Here is a 16,927-nt window from a genome sequence, read left to right on the forward strand (position 1 = left end):
GAGAGAGAGAGAGAGAGAGAGAGAGAGAGAGAGAGAAAGAGAGAGATATGGAGAGAGAGGAGAAGAAGAATCTCTCCCAGAATAGACTGGTACTTAGCATCCCCAAAGGAATAAAAAGCTATAAATAAATAGCATGTAAATATTGGGTTGAAAAACCCTTTTGGATTTAATTATATCTTTCTATGTATTTGGAGAACCAATTCCAAAAAAAGAATTATTTGGCATTCTCTTGAAAGTTTATAAATTCTTATGACATCAACAACTTACTTTTTTAGGCTTGGTACTGTGGTAAGACACAAACATAAGGATGCACACATCTATACACAAGCATACACACACATACACAAACAAGATCCTTCATAGTTTCCCAATCAACCAAATTTTCTCATAAGGCAATGTTTAGCCTGGGCTTATAAAAGAGGACAATTGTTAAAGTTGTTGCATAAAGGAACTAAACTGAAAACCAAATGGTTAGGAAGCCATCATCTTAACTATGCATGCATGTATGTATGTATGCATGTATGTATGTATGTATCTGCAGTTATCTGTACATACAAGCTTGTCCTTTACAAGTGTCAGTGCCACAGAGAATGCGCCCATGCCAGTGGCATATAAAAAGCAGCCAGCACACTCCATAAAGTGTGCTGGTGTTAGGAAGCCCATTCAGTCATAGACATCATGCTACAACAGACAACTGGAGTCTGGCCAGCTCCTGTCAAACTAACTCATACCAGCATGGAAAACAGACATTAAACGATGATGATGATGATGATGATGATGATAAACAGACACACACATGATGATCTCTCACACACACACACACACACACATACAAATTTAGTTGGCTGAAATCAATACCAGCAACTACTTCCAATTTTTTTTATCTGAGAGCCAAGCAATTCTCCAAGCTGTTATGTTGGGAAAATGTTTACACTGAAACAAAAACAAGCCATGTTGATAGATAGCATCTCAATTCTGAAGTATTAAAATGAAACATTTCTATCATCATCATCATCATCATCATCATCATCGTTTAACGTCCGCCTTCCATGCTAGCATGGGTTGGACGATTTGACTGAGGACTGGTGAAACCGGATGGCAACACCAGGCTCCAATCTAATTTGGCAGAGTTTCTACAGCTGGATGCCCTTCCTAACGCCAACCACTCAGAGAGTGTAGTGGGTGCTTTTACGTGTCACCCGCACGAAAACGGCCACGCTCGAAATGGTGTCTTTTACGTGCCACCCACACAAGAGCCAGTCCAGGGGCACTGGCAACGATCTCGCTCGAAAACCCTACAAAGGCCAGTCAGGCGGTACTGGCAACGAAAAGAAATTACCATGAAGGAATCAAGTTTGGAAGTGAGGTGACCCTCATCTTAAATATGGGAACAGAAATTTGATGAAATAAATTATATTGAATCAATGCAGAGAAGAAAATCAGGAAAGGAGGAGGTGACAGTTTTTGTCAACCAAATTCTACTTACTAGACATTGGTCAGTTCCAGAATTGAACCTAAAATCATGTAACTGAAAATCAGACTACTTAACCACACAACTATGCCTGCATCCTTTTACCTTTTTTATGAACCATTCATTTATACATTCGCTGTATTTTTCATGGAGCCCATTTTCCAATATTTAAAGACGTGTTAAAAACTGAAATGATTACCTTAGTCTGAAGCATTGATTGCTTGATGACCGTTTCTGTTGGTAAATTCTTCTTGATTATTTGTGTATAAATAAAAAAGAATAGTAAAAATCTCAATTGCTGTTTATCTACTACAACTGTATAAATGTTCTGGAATGTGTTTCCCTATCCCTTTCTTTTTGTTTTGATCTTTATATTCTCACAAGCAATATTTAATTTAATGTACATTTACTTGCATACATCAAAAACTGCGCTCATAAAAATGAGAATGTTTTCCAATTTAAACAAAGTCTATGACAAACAATACATTTAGACCTTCACACCTAGGTTAGAATGTTTTATGATATTAAAGTCAGAAACTTGTATGTGAATTTAGATCTTATCTTTCATCTCTTAGCAAATGAAATGGAGCTATAAAATGGCATCTAAATGTAATAGCACACTGTTATTTCATTATATTTAAAAGGGAAAAGTTTTGACATAACTCCGTTTGAAAACATTAGTTTACTGGTGAATGACATCATCTAGGGAACAGTTTAGAAAGTCTTTAAACAATATACTCCTGCCACTGAGACTTATATTTGCTACTCTATAAGGATACATCAGTTTGCTTTCAAAGTGGGGTTCTATAATTCAAAAGTTACATTAAAAGGTTGTATCTATAAAAATGATTCTGTTTGGACCCTTAATTCATATTTTATTATTTGATCCAAGATAGCACAGTTATATTTTTAGAAACTATGTATTAAGAAAATAAACTCAATCTACTTTCAAGGCACTAAACTTGACTTTTTTGGTAAGTTCTCTTTCCATCAATGGATGTGTACTGAATATTAGAGCATTGGCCTGTGATGGTGCTTTGCCATTTACAAACATATCCAAAAAAAAAAGGGCCATATATCTGATGAGCAAGTCTTCAATTATCAACATATTTACATTCACTAATCCATTGATGTCTTTTATTCTCCCGCTTTCTCTTTCAATGCTACAATAATTGCTTTAGCTCTTTTGAACTCAAAAACATCATACAACACCAACCAACCAGAATACTTTTGATGTACCTGCATCACTGGATCATCTCTACTGCGTTTCACCTAATCTAAACAAACTATATAAAATACTTTTCTCTATACTTTCTCTCCAGAAAGGTTGTGTGGAAGGGTCAGTGAGGAATCTGTTAGGTCAAAATAGACATTAACTGTATTGACTTAACTCATATGTGTGGATCAGCAGGAGTTATGAGCTCTGCCCCTCTTCAAAGCCGATAATAACAAGTAATTACTTTCTTAAATCAGTCTTAAAAGTGAACTGTCTACTTCAGACCTGCACAAAATACTACTCACAAGATTCATATAGCTTAATAAACCTTACCTAAACTAGTAGTACAAGAAATGTATAGCAATCTATGACAATTCTTGAAATATTCTTTTCGTTTTGATCTTTATATTCTTACAATATTTAATGTATATTTACTTGTATGCCTAAAGCTATGCACACAATAAAAATGCTTTGAAATCCACTTTGATAGCATCTTGATATATCCTCATAGAGCATATGAACCTTGGTGTTCGAAGCTGCTTATCTTGAAGACTAACATTTGTTCATGCATGGAAGTTTCCTCTCTCAACAGCAACACTGATCAAGGGAAATGCAAGACCGATATTAATGCTGTTGCAGGTGTTGTTATCAGAACAAAGATTGCCCAGACTGATGCCATGAGGAATTTCATATAATGTTCTAATGATTCTGCCAATTCAACAACCTAGACAGGTAATTATTCTTGTAACCACAGAAAGGGTGCAAGGCAAGGTGATTTGAACACAGAATGCAGAAAACAGGAACAAACTTCACAAGGTATATTATTCAACACACTAATAACTGCTTGTCCAAAGTATTTTCATAAGTTTGTCCTAAATGGCTATGTTTGTTTTCATAATTTTAGTTAACATTTCTTTCATATGTTCTGGGCAATATAAAGCTTTCCTTTTAGAAGTCTGAAGTTACTCTGCTAGTTGGAAAAAATTCTAGAAACATTTATCAAATATTATGTATAGATGCTAGGGAAATATATTCCTGTATATCATGTGATGTGCAGGACAGGTGAACAGTTAACACACTAAATGAGAATGCAAACTCAAAACTTAAATGTTGTCATTCCATCTTATACAATTTCTTATGAAATCTTGTATGAACTAGAATACATTTTGAAAAAAAAGAAAAAAGGTTATTTTTTTAAAGAAAACCTGAAGGATAACTTATTTAAAAAATAGTTGTGTAGATATAGTACATATAAGAATGCAGAATCAAAATTTAAAAGCCTCCCATCCATCTTATATAGTTTGTATTAAGATGTAGACTCAGTTAAAATACTCATTTAATTAAGATGTGGCTGGAAGTATTTTTACTAAAGCAATGTAATGGCTTGTGTCACTTTCTGAGAAACACAGAACTGATATGTACAAAGAAATTCTAGGTTGGTTGTGTTTAATTCCATAGTAAATTAGGAATAAGGCAACTAGATGTTCAATTCAAATAAAAATGCTTAAGGAAGATCTTTTAGGTTGGCATTATGCCATTTCTTTATCAAACAATTAAATCATACAAAAATAACTGATAATCTTTATGCTGATGATGATGAACAAAACAAAAGACAATGCTTAAATGTATAGTAAATGAGTAATTAAAATTCTGGAGAAAACTGGGTCAAAGTTATTAAAAAACACATCGATATTACAATTTTTTGAGATTACACACAAAATTAATTGATAAAAAGTGAGACAATATGATTTGAATCTAATTTAATTCAGTATATGTCTGGTAGACACTTCATTGGAATTCACACACACACACACACACACACACAAACACACACACACACACATATGAAATTAACTTCTGTGCAGTTTTTCCCTCATTCACTAAATTCTACTGGCAGGATATTGGACAAGGTACTGGAACAGCTTGATGTATAGGTGCACAGTTAACGACATTGCATTAAAGAATATAATAATTAAAGTTGTAGTTGGGAAAAAGTCAGCTGACATGGGGGACTGGAAGCCCTTTGAATATTGAAAGAGAGTTACTTCTATCATGTTGATTCACGCTAGGCATCAAAATATCGACATCATGGCTGCTGCTCGGTGCTCTGTGAACACTGTAAATGCTGTAAAACATGACATGGACATCATGAAACCAAGTTCTCCCAAACTCTTATGGTATTTGGGTGTGTCTCCAGTGAGGGTGATATCATGTTGCCCTAGGATCATTTCAGACTGCTACATGAAGCTGCTGGAGACTGTGATGAAACCCTGACTGGAGAAGGTAGTTGCTGCAAGGCTCCTTGCAATATCTCCAGAAAGAGTCAGAAGTGGTGGTCAGAAGATTTCTATGACTTTTCTAGACCCATTTTCTGGCTTCCTAATCCCCTCAGTTGTTATATAATGGATTACTATGTGTGGGGCATGGCTGAAAAAGACACCAACCACTCTACCTGCAACACCAAGGTTGAGCTGGTAGCCAAGATCAAGGAAGTGTTCAGAGATCTCCCAAAGGATTCAGTAAGGAATGCTACCACTAGGCTCAGGAGCCGTCTTGGGGCTGTGGTAGGAGTTGAGGGTGGCTGGTTTGTGTAAACTTATCTCCCAACTATAATCTAGTTGATATATTTTGATTTTCTAAAATACTTTTATTTTTGGATGGAATATTGTGCTTTTCTTTTATGCAAACTTTCAAATTTAGCATGAACGTCCTGTATATGTAATATACGTACATGCACAAACATACATACAAACACATGTATCTATCTATCATGTGTGTGTGTGTGTTTGTTGTGTGTAAATTTATATATGAAGATAGTCAGACATTCATTGAGAGAAACTCAACAGATTTAAGTAATGTGTAAAATGTACTTTTACAAGGAAATGTTTGATAGTAACTTTAAACATTATTTACATTATTTATATTTGACGGATATTTGTCCTCATCTTTGTTGTTAACATGATGTTTCAGCTGATATATCCTCCAGCCTTCATCAGGTGTCTTGGAGAAATTTTGAACCTGGGTTCTCATTCCTAAGGTATTTTTTTGATGTTGTTGTTATTATTATTAAGGTCACTGCCTGGAATCGAACTTGGAATCTTGGGGTTAGTATCCCACGCTCTTAACCACTATGCTATATGCCCAGGACAAATATCCATCAAATATAAATAATGGAAATAATGTGCATAATTCCTCATCTCTTAAATATAGAACTGTAGTAACTTTTAAAGTTTAAGTTTTAAAACTTTAAGTTTTGCCAGTAGTCGTCTTCATCAGACTGATAAAAACAATGATCAGTAAAAGTTCGAAATCACTGTCAAACTTTTCTTTGTAAATGTGTGTGTGCATGTGGTGTGTGTATGTGTGTGTGTGTGTGTGCGCATGTGTGCATGTGAGTGTGTGCATGTAAGTGTGTGTGTGTGTGTGTGTGTGTGTACATGCATGTAAGTGTGTGTGTGTGTACATGCATGTAAGTGTGTGTAATAGCTTAAAATTTGCAGAACCAATAAGGAAGCATATTTCAAAACAGGGTAAAAATTTTATTCCAGTATATTGCAAATATATTTGTTCTTGATACAATGCCAACAAGACTATCTAAATATATTTAAATAAATGGAGTACTAAATTTAATGTATCTAAATGTAATAGCTATTTGTTACTTTATTATATTAAAAAATTAGCAAACAGATAAAAAACAAAATTCTTACTGAACTCCATTTGAATGTAATAATGGTTACTATTTGTAAATGTGAGATATTCAGCAACAGTACTTTGGAGTAAAGGTAATTTGCCAACATAACATGACAGTCCTGGTTTAGGATCACGTTGTATAGCCAACTAGAGACGATGTCTCCTGGGGCTAAATTACAGCAACATTCATCCTAAACCAGGACTGCCATGTTATGTTGGCAAATTATCTTTACTCCATAATAATGGTTATTGGCATAAAGCATCTCAAAAACTTTCCACAAACTTTTCAGATAATAAGCAAGCTCTAACCACAGAGATTTGCATATGCTCACTCATACCCAACAATAGTTGCTGTTCTGGGAGGACACATCAAATTGCTTTCAATTTTCATTCTTCAAATTGTTCAGTTCAACTCTAAGAAGATTCATGGTGCCATGGCTGGCAATCGTTCAGACTGATAAGGTTATTTCCCAAAATTTTTATCTTACATTCTAGACATATGTTTTCGAATAAACTGATAATTCTGACAGTAATCTAGATAAACCAAAGTACATGGTTAGAAAAAAAGCTAAACTTTCCTTGAACAAAGCTAATTCTGATCTGATCAAATGTTTTGTATTGGCATAAGGCAAGCAACCAATGAAAACCTATATATATTCTTATGAGAGAAAAAGCAATCTTGGTTACTATGTAAACCAACAAAACTATCCATCAACTTTAAGTTAATTTGATGTTTTCCCTAGCTCATTGTCTGTTTCTTTCCACCCTGCCCCCCTCTCTCTCTCTCTCTCTCTCTCTTTTTCTCTCTCTCTCTTTTTCTCTCTCTCTCTTTTTCTCTCTCTCTGCATATTAAAATTTTAGATATCATAAAATATTGAGAATCTACTGCTCCACTATTTGTAGCATCTCAGCTATCTTAAGTACTTTACATGAGTGAGTTAAATCAATGTTTACTCAAACTAACCATTCTATTGTTGTTGTTGTCATTGTATAATCTTTATCAGGCCAGATTAATCAGATCTAGATATAGTTTCGATTTTGACCATCACCACAATATTATATATATATATATGTATATATATATATATATATATATATATTATATAATTAATTATTCTATTGGGATCCGCAGTTTTAGAGCCGATAGCATGCTGGTCAAAGGATAAAGATTTCAGGCACCCAAAATGGACAACAATGAAAGAGACCAACTCTAACCAGTCTTCCTCAGCGGTGGCTGAAATTAGGACTGTTACACTTGAATAAACTCTCTCACAACATAAGCTCTGTTCCATAGAAATGTTGTCACCTCTTCGCCTATTCTAACACTACTATGACAGGTTTTGTTTTGACAAGTTATCTAGTTGTATACAACCTCCATCCAAGGCCACTTTCAGAACATCTCTCTCTCTCCTCCTTAGTGTCTCACTGCTTAGGCACTGCATGGAGCACTTTATCCAATCCATTCAAAATGTCAACTGTCTGGAATTTCCTTAGCAGTAAACATTTTCTTGCAGACTTACACATGTTAAAAATAAGCATAAGTTACATTAATCTCACCCAATATTTGAGAAATATCAAAGGTTATGAATACTGTATTTTCCTCTTGACCAAACAATGAAAAGTAAAAAAAAAGTACTGAGGTAATAAGTATATTTGTGATGAGAATCAATTTTATTGAAATTATTACAGGAATTTGATGGTGGGTACGAAATGCAGATGCTACCTATGAATTGTCAATGTCATCACACTTGCTTTATATTCTGTAAATGCTTAAAAGGTATGGAAAAATATTTCTTCATCTACCTAATTCTCACCCATCTCAGTTCTTAAAACAGCATTGTAACTCATTACCCTAAGATGAGCTAATATTTGGAAAATTTATTGAGATTTAGAATTTTAAATAAAGCTATAAAAGCAATAACACTGAGATATATTTGAAGCTTTACACAATTTAATAAAAAATGTCTGTATATTTATAAATTCATTTATCTAATATAATACCTTTTAGTCTCTCTCTTTCTCTCTCATATGTATGTATGTATGTATCACTGTGTACTTCCAAAAATTAGTTAGGCCAAGGTCTGGCTGCGTGGTTAAATGTTCATTGCCCAACCACGTGGTTTTGAATTTATTAACATTGTGGAGCCTCTTGGGTAAATGTCTTCTACTATAGCTCCAAGAAAATGAATTATTAGTGAATTTGGTAGACAGAAACTGTACCAAGCTTCTGTGTGTGTGTGTGTGTGTGTGTGTGTGTGTGCATGCATGTGTTTCTGTGTGAATGTTTATATTGTGCTTTGGGTTACAAACTGTGATGCTTGTTGTTATTGTTATTGGAAATTCTGAATTAAAAAAAAAAGTAAACAAAGGCCTGAGAAAGGTCAAGACAAAGAGGTACAATTGAATTGTTATTTCATCCTTTGCTCTTCTATTTACTACAAAACTATGCATCCAGTTGTTTACATACATTCACAGTGGTTCACTATGTCTGGTCTAACTTGTTGGTATTGAAAATAAATTTATTTTCAATGTTGGATACATGTACCATTGTTTTTATAACTATTGTTATTGTCACAGTTTTGTGGTGCCTGAGGTTTCAAAACTGAGTGGGTTTAGTTTGCATCACAATTGGTGGAGTTCTTTCTACCTCAAATGTTATCAAGAAGAGACTCCTGCTAATAGCACATTGATTAAGACTAAACTACATTACTGATCCAAGTTCTTGGATACGTAATGAACACAGACTCTTTACTTAAACTTGTCTAACATCAATTACACTTTTTAGTTTATCAAGTTTTATATACTTGTAAAGACGAAAGATAGAACTGAAAAGAAGAGTTTTCAAAGGGAAACAATATCAGTATGGGGAGTAAGCACTTAAAATGTTTAATGGCTGATAACATGTTATATAAACCAAACAGTGCAAAGACGCAATATTTACTGTAGAACAAACACAAATATGTCAGTATCAATGAAAGTGTTGGTGATAACAGCATCCATAAAATAGAGGAATTAATCAACTAAATTAAAAGATGAATAATAGCACGATATTTAGTTAAAATGATATAAGTAGACAGAACTACATTCATGTTGCTTATCATCATTTTACAACTGCTTTCCATTCTGGCATGGATTAGATGGTTCAAAAGGATCCAATAGATTGTAAGACTGCATCTTGCTCCAGTGCTATTTTGACATGACTACTTAAGTTGGATGCCCTTCCTAACACCAACCATTTTACAGAGTGTACTGAGTGCATTTTTTAAAGGCACAATCCTAGAGCTTGTCTTGTTCTTGATAGTCCTCTCAACCTTGCATTGTCTCTCTCAGCCCTCTTGGTAGTCCTCTAAGTATACCTCTCATCCTTGAATTGTTTCTGCTTGATTTGTTAACCACCTTATAGTGTAGTGTTCTGAATACCTTTTCCATGGTACCAGCGCTAGTGAAGTTGCCTTGTAACTCACAAAGTTAAAAAAACCTCCATTGTTGAAAGATAGAATGAGCAAGGAATTGAAAGAGCAAAGCATGATGTAAGGCTCAGGTCTATTGTGGTGGTGGAGAGAAAAACAGAGGGATAGTGTTTGGCAGTGGTGCAGACAGGAATAATGGAAAAGACAGGAAAGGTTAGTGTGAAAGAGAAGGGACAAAGGGGAAAGGATTATGTAAAAGAATAAGAATTCACATAAAAAACCAAACTATGTATGATATTACTCATGGAAAAGGTAACGAGTTCAAATCATGAGAATGCATTGATTTTGAAAGAAATTCTATTAGCCAAGTCATTATGTTAGGAAAGAAAACTATTCTGTAAAATCTGGATTTGGTGGATGCATATTCAATCTGAAGATCAGTTTTCATTAAAACAATAGAAGGCAGTTGAACTTCCTAGCAGTGTTATTTATGAAGACCAAGTAATGATTCTTAACTGGAGTTCCATGAAAGATAAAGAATGTTGCTAGGGGTTCTATGAGAAATAGAAATAAATAGGCTAATTATATGTTATTTTTGTGTTTAATAGTATATTTGTAATAAGGCATATTCAAAATCATGGCTTCTCTAGGTAGTAAGGAGATCATATTGGATAAATTCCTTCTTAATTGGAAGGGGATTTGGTGTAAACAAAGTCTTGGTTAAGATGAAATCACCTTCTTTGTGGTGTCTGAGGGATTTAACATGGCTTAACATTGGGCCCTTCAAACATTGGGCTTTGCAGACGCAATGACAGGAGACCAAGACCTTTGAAGATATGTTGTGATTGAGAAGACCCAGCAACTAAAGTGAGGTCACAGCCATGGCCAATGCCAGTGTTGCATGTCCGGCCCATTTAAGAGGACCCCCGATGTGTCAGGTGATATGCCATGCTTGAGAAGACCTGCTGAGTCAAGTAAAACCAAAATCGTAGTGGTGGCCAGTGTCCCCTGACTAGCTCCCATGCTGGTGGCACGTAAAAAGCACCATCTGCACGTGGTCAATGCCAAATTTGCCTGACTGGCTCCCGTGCCAGTGGCACGTAAAAAGCACCATCTGAATGTGGCCAATGCCAGTACCTCCTGACTGGTTCCTGTGCCAGTAGCACGTAAAAAGCACCATCTGGACATGGCCAATGCCAGTACCCGCTGTTTGGCTTCCATGCTGGTGACACATAAAGAGCACCATCTGAATGTGGCTGATGCCAGTACCCCCTGACTGGCTCCTGTGCCAGTGGCACATAAAAAGCACCACGCGAATGTGGCCGATGCCAATACCCCACCGACTGGCTCCTGTGCCAGTGGTATGTAAAAAGCACTATCCGAATGTGATCGATGCCAAGCTTGCCTGACTGGCTCCTGTGCTGGTGGCACATAGAAAGCACCCACTACACTCTTGGAGTGGCTGGGTTTAAGAAGGGCAGGTCAGATTGGAGCCTGGTGCAGCCGCTGGCTCTCCTGACCTCAGTCAGACCATCCAACCCATGCCAGCATGGAAACGGACATTAAACAATGACGATGATGATGATAACATTTCAAAAACACTTTTCTTTCATATGAAATTTAACTTTATGATACATAGAGTAAAAAAAGATCAATATAGATACAACATTTTATATAAGGGTTCCCTGAAACATGTAATGCATTTGAAAAGTTTCTTAAGAGTAAAAAGGTTGAGAAATGCTGAGATGGGGAGATTCACTGAGATATTGACTACTGACTTCTAGTCATAGACAGAGTCCTCAGTTACACTTTGCAGATGAGCATTACTTGCAGTCAAAGATGCATACTACAATTTAGAAAGGAATTTTACCCGCAAATAGTAAAAAGAACACTATAATTTTGCAGAAAGATTCTTGCTATAGGCAAAGAGCAAAAGTGAAAACACTGGTCTGTTTGCATTAATTTATACCTATCACAACTAGCTATTATATTTATACAAAGTATGGGGTTTAGTTCACAGGTGATCTAAATGATTAGGTATGCTAGGTAAGTACTATAATGGATTACTAGGGCCTCAAGGTTATAGATGAGACAGTAGTTATGGAGCCATTGCAGATTTCCAATGCAGCAGGTATATAATTGTTAAAGAGGACAACAAATATTAAGGCAAGGCAAACATCTCAAATAGTATACAATATTATTATTGGAAAAAATTCAGAGTCTTACAGCTGATTCTGGGATATCCCAAAGTATCCCATCATCAGAGACAAATAGGGAAAAATAGGGAAAATGAGAATGGTATATATGAGATGATGACATAGAGGAAGGGAGTAAAGGAATAAGGAGATGGGGAGACAGAAGCAAAAAGTAGCATAAAAGTTCATAGTTCAGCTTTTATGCTTCTCTTTTCTTCTGTTTCTCCATCTCCTTATTCCTTTACTCCCTTCCTCTATGTCATCATCTCATATATACCATTCTCATTTTCCCTATTTTTCCCGATTTGTCTCTGATGACAGAATGTCCCATGCCCCAGAAACAGCCGTAAGACTGAATTTTTTCCAATAATAATATTGTATATGACTTGAGATGTTTGCCTTGCCTTAATGTTTGTTGTCTCTTTAACAATGATATTACATTTATATGTTGTTTCAGTTCCATTGTTTTGAAAGAAACCTGTATAGTGCAGTAGCTGTCTCAGCGAGGGTAAGTGTAATTTTAGTGCGACTGTATATTTAATTTCCCAGACAAAAAGTTGAATTTCCCTGTAATAATTTACAGTGGGGTTCAGCACAAAGACTCTGTTGTCAAAAATTGTTTAATTAAAATTGTAACAAATTTCATCAACTTGGTATTGCTCTTCAGACAGAGTCGTTGCTTTGTGAATAGTTACAAAATAGGGTCAACTGAGCAATTCATTGTAAAGTAAGATTTTGAAAATCTTTCCTTGAAAATTTCTATTTATGCCAATGCATGCCATTTTAAGGAGAGTGTTTGAAATTAATCTTTTGATTGCATATGACGATATAATTGCAGTAAAAGTGCAGTAAAATTTGTGTAGCTTATGCATATCCTAAAGTGACTAGTGCAGGGATGACATGACAGACATTTAAATGCACTTAATATCTTAATCTCTGAAAGGAATGAAATATGACATTAATGCATTCCATGACAAGCAGGCATTAATTTGAGGAATTCATAAGATTTGAGTGATGCTGAACATTTTTGATATTTCCCTATCATTTTACATTCACTTTAGCTTATCACAACCCATTTAAATTCAGGTTGGGTGGTTGTGTTGATCGTTTCATAAAGGAAAAAGAAATATATCAGCTAAAGACACTTGTTGAAGATTGAAATTACTAATGTTAGAACCATTCTGCATAAATGGTCTCAGGCTGACAGGTCTATCATATCATTGAATGATTCTTATATCAAGCAAATATTGATCATAAAGAGTGAACAAGCCAGGGGTATTCTTCATACTAATTGCTTCTAAGATAAGCAAAAAGCCCCAAATCTTAAAGGAGTGGGTTAGTCAATTATACTGACACCATTATTTTATCTGGTACTTTAACTGGTACTTTATCGATCTCAGGAGGAAGAAAAATAAAAAGCAAAATTGATTTTGGCAGGATTTGAACTCCATTTCTAAAGGGCCAGAAAAAATACCAGGCATTTTGTCCAACACTCTAACAATTCTGCCAATCCAGTTGCATTGATCATGATAATGATTCTGTTTATTAGGGAAAAGTCCAATACTTCCAAGAGAAGGAATATAGTTGAATGAATCAAACCCTTATGTATTATTGTTACTGATTTCATCAAAAATTGATTTTTACAACCATATGCCTTTTTATTACAAGTCTGTTTAATAGCCTCTTACAAGAATGCAGGGACACTGTATATCCATTCTAAAACCAGGAAAGGCACAATGAGCTCAAAATGTAGATTCAAAACTAAATATAGTTATTTAATCAGAAAAATCATCACCCTGACAGCATTAACCTTTTCAGGAATCAAATTTATCCAAATATTATGTTTTAATGAATTTTTTTTTTGGGGGGGGGGGAGAACAGAATTTAGACGGATTTAGTGAAACATAACAATGAATTGTCTGAAGCATTTAAATATCAAATGTAATCCCTTACAGTTTTGCTCAGGATTTTGGCATTGAGTTCAAATCCCACTAAAGTCAATTTGTCTTTCATCCTTTTGGGGTTGATAAAGAAGGTATCAGGCCAAGGTAGTGGACATCCTAAATTCAAATTGTTCTGTGGCCTATTTTAACAGGAGGCTTAATCCATTGCCCGGATTAACACTGTTACTTAGCCATTGGGTATTTTCAGCAAACTTCACTCTGTTGAAAGCATTTGAGTCAATTATTTAGTTAAGGGTACGTTTCTCCTTCCCTTTCTCCCACCAGGCTCAGAGACTCTAAAAAGGGCTATGGGCACTTCTGTTCCACCTGAATAAGGGATTAAAAAAGAAATCTAAAACTTTTTCATTTTATTGCTGCTGTTCAATTTCAGTTCAATTCTAGTCATGCTGACCTATGCTCAAAAAGGTTCTAATCACCACTTAGAGTATTCAAGTTTATATTACCTCATTATTTAAGGGATATTTGACTATTATTTCTAATATATTGAGTAACCATGCAGAGTCTCTCACTGACTCATTTATTTATTGATATACTATACTGGTATATATGACATAAAGCAGGAATGGGTAATTTTTTTGAGAGGGAGGCTGCATCAGGTATGGGCTCATCATTAGGTGGGCTTCACTACCAAAATATTCAAAGTTTATTTTTGTTAGCTACTCCATTTAGAAAGTTTTGTGATCTGCAGGTTGTCCATAGCCTACATAAATTAAAAAACAGTAAAAGGTTCTTACATAAAATTATGAAGGAATGATTTAATTTAAATATGAAAATATTGTTTTGGGTTTTTCATATCAAAAGAGCCAAGCAAGGTGTCAGACATGGTGAATTCAAAAGAGTTAAGTAAATGAATATTTTTCCAAATCATTGCTGGAGTAAAATTATTGAATCTAAGATCACTTTTAAGTTCAACACTGACAAAAGAATAACATAAGGATTATATAGATAAGGCTATGATTAAGACGCTAAAATAATATTTAAACGGAAGAACAGTTGCAGATGCAAGTTAAAATTTTGTCAGCCAAGTGTGCAATGCAGTATTTGTTCCAACACCCTGTGCTCTGAGTTCAGATCACAATGAGATCAACTTTGCCTTTCGTATGATTGACTAAAAATTCAAGGTTGAAAGAATAAAAGAATATAAATCTTATTGATCACTTATAGTCTGCATTTTTTTCTTACTTTTATACAGTATGGAGATACGATAAGTTTAACATAAATAATCCTTCTCTGGAGATAAAATTGGCTTTTGAAAACTGTAAGCTTTCTCAAGGACATGCAGTAAGTTTTTGAGATCTTTCTTGGGGAACAAATAGCATTCTTGATTTTGGAAAAAACAGTATTATAAAAACACTAAAATCGGCTTAAATTAATATTTTTTGCTGTCAGAGTTTGCTATTTTAGTTTCTCCATTAAATATTTTTGAAGATAAAATATAGTTACCATTCAAATAAAATGTATAAGCTATTGCATTTTAAGGTGGCCATAAATTGATTTTAGTGAATTTATAATAAATTTTTAAACAAACAAATTTGGTGAGTTGGTGAGTAATATTTGATATTGTTTAGAAAATATTTATTTTTGCTGTAATATCTTAAATGACCATAAAACCTATTGTTCAAATACAATCTCAACTGAATTTTATGTTAAAATATTTTATAGAAAATGTGTGTGTACATGTATATGTAACCACATTTCTCTTCATCATCCTTTTTGTGAAATAATATAATGCATTAATGAGGGTAAGAGAGCTATTATTTAGCTGTTAAATGTACTAGGAAGAGTCACTAAATTGCCCTCAAATCATACTCTTACAAATATAAAAAAAATACATTGGAAAATGTAATATCCTAGAGATATAAAATGACTGGATTGCCTTTGATCATAGGTCTGCTTCATCAGGGCTAACCTTGGGCTAAACAGCAATACAAAGTTAATTTATTAAAATAAAAAAATCTAAAAAAACAAAATATAAGAATAAGCAAAAATAAATGTGTTGCAATAGAAACAGAAATATATTCTATAGTTGTAGTAGAAACTATGTTAATACATAAACATATATTGGCTAAATTTAGCCCACATTGTATTCCAGACTTAAATAATCTGATTTTCTGCCACAGTAGATGTTCCACCCTCAAAAACACAACTGAATGTCATTGTTTTTTTATTGTTTTTTTTTGTCATGACTGCGGCCAGGTTGGGGTAACATCTGGAAGCACTTTTAGTCAAACAAACCAATCCCACTACTTATTACATTTTAAAGCCTGGTGCTTATTCTGTTGGTCTCTTTTACCAAACATCAAAATTACAGGAATGTACACACTTCAACACTGGTGGTCAAGTGGTGGTGGGACACACACACACACACACATGGTGGACTTCTTTCCATTTCTGCCTGCCAAATTCACTCACAAGATTTTGGTTTGCCTGAAGCTATAGTAGAAGACATGTGCCCAAGATACCATGCAGCGGAAGTGAACCCAGAACGATGTGACTGGCAAGCAAACTTCTTACCACACAGCCACACCTGCACCTACATTGATTAGAAAAATCTTGTAAAAAATTTAAACATGACGAATAAAGCCTGAACACTTTTACATACTTTACCAAAATGTTTTTTTTAATGGCTTAGCAACAAAGACCCTATTAACCATTTATAGTTTACAGATTTTTTTGCTGTATGTGCACAGAAAAACCTCAGAGTTTGAATATTTACACTTGGCTTTACAGTTAACATATTCACTTTGCAACTACATGGTATTGGGTTCAGTATCACTGTGTGATAACTTGGGCAAGTTTCTTCTAGCATTGCTCTAGTTCATCCAATGCTTTGTGAGTGAATTTGGTAGAGAGGAAACTGTATGGAAACCCATTGTGTATGCCTGTTTGAGCGCAAGTGTACATCTTTGTAAATTAGCATCTGAGAGAGAGAGAGAGAGAGAGAGAGAGCGAGCACAATAGAATAAGTGCTATAGTCATTC

The 16,927-nt window shown here is 34.7% G+C and overlaps 1 protein-coding gene and 2 long non-coding RNA genes across 4 annotated transcripts in view; 1 reads left to right on the forward strand and 2 right to left on the reverse strand.

The window, feature by feature from the left end:
* LOC128247834 (uncharacterized) overlaps window positions 1-2,513 on the reverse strand; it is a 6,746-nt gene extending 4,233 nt beyond the window's left edge. Inside the window, exon 1 of the long non-coding RNA XR_008264155.1 lies at window positions 1,671-2,513. This is a non-coding gene — a long non-coding RNA (uncharacterized LOC128247834). The remainder of the gene's footprint in view (window positions 1-1,670) is intronic.
* Window positions 1-12,543, forward strand: part of LOC106880933 (uncharacterized) — a 31,881-nt gene extending 19,338 nt beyond the window's left edge. The window contains exons 2-3 of the long non-coding RNA XR_001410793.2: window positions 8,067-8,154; window positions 12,440-12,543. This is a non-coding gene — a long non-coding RNA (uncharacterized LOC106880933). The remainder of the gene's footprint in view (window positions 1-8,066; window positions 8,155-12,439) is intronic.
* The window catches only part of LOC106880932 (cAMP-dependent protein kinase type II regulatory subunit), a 141,686-nt gene that overhangs the window by 87,380 nt on the left and 37,379 nt on the right, over window positions 1-16,927 (reverse strand). The window lies entirely within an intron of this gene.

The sequence above is a fragment of the Octopus bimaculoides genome, chromosome 5 (assembly GCF_001194135.2).
Source record: "Octopus bimaculoides isolate UCB-OBI-ISO-001 chromosome 5, ASM119413v2, whole genome shotgun sequence".
NCBI classification, from domain to species: Eukaryota; Metazoa; Mollusca; class Cephalopoda; order Octopoda; family Octopodidae; genus Octopus; species Octopus bimaculoides.